This window comes from Fukomys damarensis, unplaced genomic scaffold, assembly GCF_012274545.1.
Source record: "Fukomys damarensis isolate Sample0158 unplaced genomic scaffold, DMR_v1.0_HiC HiC_scaffold_30, whole genome shotgun sequence".
In the NCBI taxonomy this organism is placed as follows: Eukaryota; Metazoa; Chordata; class Mammalia; order Rodentia; family Bathyergidae; genus Fukomys; species Fukomys damarensis.
The window spans coordinates 17,228,343-17,234,681 of NW_022900942.1; positions in this window are offsets into that span (position 1 = coordinate 17,228,343).

Consider the following 6,339-nt stretch of genomic DNA (forward strand, 5'->3'; position numbering starts at 1 on the left):
TATCCTTATTAGCCAGTACTTAAAGATGACAAAGACACAGAAACTCTACAGCATTGATGGAAGGTGGGTAGATGAAGAAAATTATTGCTCTCAGCTCTTACCAGAATACCACTAATCTACGCTAGTGCTTCATGACCAAACTTCTAGTAAGAAAAAGATTAAGCATTAAGAAAATATTTCTGCAGGGCCAGGGGGATTTAGCTCAGTGGTTCCCAGCCTGCCTCACAAGCACAAGGATGCAAGTTCAAATCCTGATACAAAAAAAAAAAAAAAAAAAAAAAAAGAAGAAGAAGAAGGAAAGAAAGAAACTTTTTCCTGCTATTATATATACCCCATATTGGTGTTGGAGAACTCCCTTCATGTGTGCTGCCATGAGTGATTTTTATCATTGAAATCTCTAAAAGTTTCATCATCACTGCTGTCAATGAATGTATTCATCTCCGAAAGAGTGGCGTTTAGAATTTAATAGTGCCATGTGAGAGAAATTCCTCTGTCTTGTCCACATCCCCCAATGCTGTTCTCCTCTGAGACCATTCCCTCACTAAATGAATAACTCTCCACCACCACAGGCTCTGATAGAAACAAAATTCAAAATATTTAATGTTTTGTATAAGTTTGATCTTCAGTCCTCTAAAATTAAATATGAGGTAAATCATCAAACAAAAACATGAGAAAATGTAACACAAGCATAATTATTACCACTGTTGCATCAAGAAAATGTTCAATAAGAACTTTACACTTGAGCAGGGGATTTAGATCAGTGGTTCCACAAGCGCAAGGTCCCGAATTTGATCCCTGGTACAAACAAACAACACACAGACACACACACACACACACACACCCCACACACAAGATGGAGAGAACTTTATGCTTGACTCACAGTATTAGATGACAGTGGTAAAAGGATGTGTGTGATGCAGTGACGTTCATAATGGGCTAACCAAGATGTTCCAAAACACAGCTGACATTAATTCAATTTGGAGAAAGACTTCTGCTGTTAAAAGAGCTATACATGGGCTTAATTTTTAAGATTGCCATCATCGATGGTGAAGGACAAAAAACAATTCACGTTTTTGGAAAATGTGAGACCGCATAACAGTGAAATGTTGGATGCCGTTAAATTTAAGACATTCTCAAAAACAGCGTCCATTAGGGAGTTTTGTACTTTGATCAGTGAGGGATCAATTCCTTTGGAATTATTACTCTATATTTATTTATAAAACATGTTTACAAAAATACTAAATGTTCTTCTTGGTCTCAGTTAATGAACCTACTATTCAGCAAAACTTTTGTTTTTGTATTTGGCCTAAGAAAACTTACAAACATCCAATGACAAAAGAGTAATAAAGCTAGGGAAAAACCTGCCTGCATAACCTTAGAGCTCCACAAGATGTCGCTCCAGTGCAACGTTCTAGGGATGGAAAAACCCTTCAGCAGAAAGACACTGCAAATAAAATTACTCAGACTAACACAGCAAAATGTGTCTCTCAGCATGAGGTGTTTCTAGCTGATGAGTTTATACAAGTTCTAATGTGTAATTTATCATAAATGGACCCCTGGTTGAGAAATTCTAGAAAGTTTGGTAAAGGCATCTGGTAAGAAATGTGAGCAGTCCAGAGAAAGGCCCATGTGCACTTGGATTTCCTTGTCAGACTTTCCTTCTTGCTAAGCAGGATACAGAAAGAAAACCACATGCCTGGAAATGCCACCGTCAAATTGACAACATAAAAGGCACAGACGTGTTTAACATTGTGTGTCACTGTCTTGTTTCTTTATAGATCATCTGCAAAGAAACAAAGGCCGGGATATCAGAGCCAACAATGAAAATGAATGCAAGAAAGCAAAGAATAGTATTTTTTAGGTATTGAGGGAAAACAAGGTTGGTTATGAAATTGTATAAATATAAGCAAATACCCTTTTAAATGTTATAATCAAAATATGTATTTTGACAATATAAAGTTTCAAACATTTTTTCAAAATAAAGAAGTGTTCTATAGATATTGAGGAAGAAAATATTAAAATGAGTTGCTGCAAGAGCTGTGGGAAGTAAAGCTGATCAAACAACATCATTAAGTTGTTTTTCAGTCTAAAAAGCCAATTGTTAAAGAAATTCAAAAGAAAGACTGTAAATTCTCTGTCTAAATTTTTAAAAAATATCCTCAGGAGCAGGTTGAGAAGGGAGAAGATAAAAGAACTATTCATACCCATTCGCACACTTTGTCTTCATCCTGCCAAGTTGCAGAAAATAAGATGGAAACTATCAAGAAAATGGTAACTAAAATTATCCACTGTTTCTTTCAAGCAATGCATTTTAATGGTTTTGATCTTTAGCCTAAAATTTTTTTGACAAGGTTGACATTTATAAAAGTATAAAAGGAATAAATAAATGTACTCATTTTCAGAATACTAAATTAGAAGGCTCTGCTTTAAATCTGAAATAGACTTAAACTTATCACATTTGAATCACTATACATAAAACCCTTGGCATTTATGGATTTCTATTTGTGGTTTAAATATATGTGATGAATAGAATTTGTCCCTAGGCAAGGTGATGACAGTAATCCCTAGCTATTGTCATACTGTGGTATTGAAATCACACTGCATCATGCTGACTATAAAATGTAGCTTGGATTTTAAAATAGTATATATATTGGTACCCTGCTGTCTGTGCTAATCTCTACTACCTGATGGTAATAAAAGTACTTACAGACAGGCACTTCTGTGTTTTGTCTTTGCAGAGCTACATATCTCCTGTCACCAGTGTCTCTTAATGAGCCCTAAAACCAGCTTCCCAGGGGCCAGTGAACTATTCTCTTCTGTTCTTCCCAGAGGACAGGTTTACATTTGCTACTATAGCAACAACTGCTGCCTGCTTTTTAACTTTTCAAGCTTAGGAGTATGGGTTTCTTTGCAGAAGGATTATTCTCTAAAGGAACCCTTTAGTTCCCAAAATCTTGGATTGAAGAGCTTGTCTTTGTCCATTATAAATCCTTACTCTAATTAAAGCATGGGCTTTGTTATTTTCTTTGTGCAGGTATGTGTATAACACTTCCTGAGAAATGCCTGATTTGGGTCCAGTAAGTTGTTTCAAGGTTCCAATAGATGTCACCATTCATTTCTCTCAACCCCCATTTCCTTATCTTCTCTCTCCTCTCCCTCCTGCTCACTGCTATTTTCACTCCCTCTCTCAGTACAGATAATTGAACCTGAAACATAGCTGCAAGTGCTCTACCACAGTTAAACCCCAACACTTAATTTTATTATTTATGTCAAGACAGGATCTCATAAAATCACCCAGGTAGGCCTCAAATTTGCAATCCTCTTGCCTGAGCCTCTGGAGCAGCCCGAAATATAAGTGTACCACCATGCCTGGCCAGATGTTGTCATTCTTATAACAAAAATTCAGAAGAAAAGATGAATATAGGTCTTAAGTTTATAATTTATGGCTTGCTTATCTTGTAAGGTGGAGCTCTAGGAAGAGAGAGAATTGTCATTATTTGAGTCAGTCACTCTTGAAATTAAGGAAACATATGGCAAAATAACTAAAAATAATACTTGAAGTGTTTCTTTTAGAGTAATGGACAATAATCTAAATGATTCCCCTGAGCAACCTCTCTGAAAGCGAATAACCTAATTTGCTGGAGTATCTACTAACTTCCATAATTGGGTTAGCACCTTTGAAACGCAGGAAGACTTAGAAATAAACATAGAAATTTTTATAAGAAAGAAAAGAGTGTTACTATTTTTGTACTTTTATAGTTGGAATGTGTGAGAGACTCTGACCTAGTGTAATGATAGCTTGAAATCTAATCTGAAATATATAATCAGAAATGTCTTTAGATAAAATCTTAAGTAGCTCAGACAGGCCTTGAACTCACAGTGATACTCTGCACCACCACACTCAGCTTTAAATGAATCTCACATTTTGTATTTAGTATTAAAATGTAAGAGGAACTGAATAATACATTTTTGTTATTACAACTGTGCCAAAAGAAAACTAATACACTGCTTGAGTGTTAAAAGCAGGCATTTTGGAATTCAATTCTGGAGGCTCATGAGAGTATTACACAAACTGAAATTTTTCTATCCATGTCAAGTCCAGCCTATCTGCTCTTATAGTTTTACATTTTGCAAGAATGAGGTTAGGCAGTTTTGTTTCCACAGCTTTCTGTAAATTTCCATCATGGTTTTGATGGATATTGCAATATTTTTTTCCTTTTTTATGCCAATTTAAATTAACTATCTAAAAACTTTCACACAACTCAGTCTTAAAATTCTTGTCCTTTTTAAAAAACTGTTCTTTCTTTTTTAAAACCATAACATTTGGATTCTTTTGAAATCTGATGGAGGAAGCAGGTTAAAGATCCAAAACTGCCTCATTTATACCCACTTTGGTCCCAAGGACCAAATCATTGAATATTTTTTTTTGTTTTGTTTTTTTGAGACAGCATCACACTATGTAGTTGAGACTGACCTGGAACTCACTATGCAGCCCAGGCTGCTCTCAAACTCACAGTGATCCACCTGTGTCAGCCTTCCAAGTGCTGGAATTACAGGCATGTGCCACCGTATGCAGCCCAAGAACCAAATCAGGTATGGAATCATTATGAGTTCTTGTTCATCACAATAGTAATCATAACCTAGGTGAAGTGCAAGCCACAGGATCTGTTTCACAGCCAGTAGTACCTGCATGGAAAGCATTTTTACAGCTCTAGTAAACACTTTAAATGACTTCCTGCAATGCTGCCATTGCTCAGCACAAGGAAGGTGAGATTTGGGAAGGCATCTCTGAGATTCGCTCTCCCTCTGGCCTGCTTGGACCAGCTAGACTCGACCTCCCCTGCTTGTGCTGCTGCCATTGTTCCAGTGCAAGGAAGGTGACTGCAAAAAACCCATACCTCCCCAGAGCTCCTGACTGTGCCAGACTTTGGACCCATTCTTTAGGGGCATAGGTGTCATAAAGGGTATCTTTCTGCGCTCCCAACATTTATCATCTTTAAAGAAAGGGCAGGGGAATCCTGTAATAGAGCTGTGTGGAGTTCAACCCTACAGGAGGTCATGCAACTCAGTCTGGGCCTTGAGGCCAGAGGTCATTCTGTGTCATGGGGATCTGCCATCAGATAGCTGACATCAGGAGAATTGGGTCTGCACATGGCTGTGCACATTGTATATTATAACAGCAGAGATATAGTATGAAAGAGGCCCTTCAAATTCATTTTTTTCTTTCTTTTCCTCATTCCACTCTTCAGATTCTTTCTTTTTTCTGTCCTCTTTCTCCAACTCAGTCTCTTGCTCCACCATATTATCCCTCATCTCCCTTTCTGTTCCTGCTCCTTCCCTAACTCAGATTTTTTCTTTTATCATTTTTTCTTTTTTCTTTATGCTCTTTTCTTCTGTCATTTTACCTTACTCAAGCATCAATAGTTTCAAGGGAAAGTGAGCCCCTATTACTGTTAAGTGGATATATTCTTGTCCTTATACTTGCACTCTGTCTAACCCCCTTTGAATTTAATGGTTTCCTAAAGATTGTGTGGTCATTCTATGTCCTCTGACTTCACGTGAAACCTTCTCCAATTCTATTACCTATCTACTCCTCTCATTCTAACTGCATCTACACCCCCATCCTAAATGGTAAATATGCTATATTGAAAAGTTTATGCACTGCAAACATATTTTGGGCTGCTTCTTGATTTTAATTTAATTCACATGGTTTAAAGGTGATAGATTAATGACTACTACAAATGGACAATTTGCAAGTTGTGCTTAATCCTATTGTGTTGCTGATTGTATCGACTGGGATAAAGGATTGTGATTGATTTAATGAATGGCTTTCTCTGATACTATGAAAATGAGATGTCTTTGAGTTATTAGAGACTCAAAAGCTAAAGTGCAACTATATCAGTAAGATTTAGGCAACAACCCAGAGATTAAACTAAGGACAACCCAAAAACAAAAATAAAAATGAGAAAACACTTAAGCAAGACACAAAGACAGACTTCCAGTTCACCAATGGTAAACAGTAGGGCAAATGAGGATGAAAAGTCTGATAGTGAACCACCAGGACACCCTGAACTCATAGCACAGGAAGTAACAAAACAGATCAATCAGACTCTAGAAAAATTCAAAACAGAAATAATTTCCCAGTTAACTATAGAGATGGTGAGCAAAATGGAAGTTATGATTGGAGACTCTAGAATAGAAACTGAGAAAAAAAATAGATGAGATCAAGAACATGATAGAAGCCAGGAAGACTCAGCACAAGGAAGAAATGGAAAAATGAATGCCCAACAGAGGAAAGAAATGGAATCCACTAAACAGGTTCAAGCAGATATCCAGATT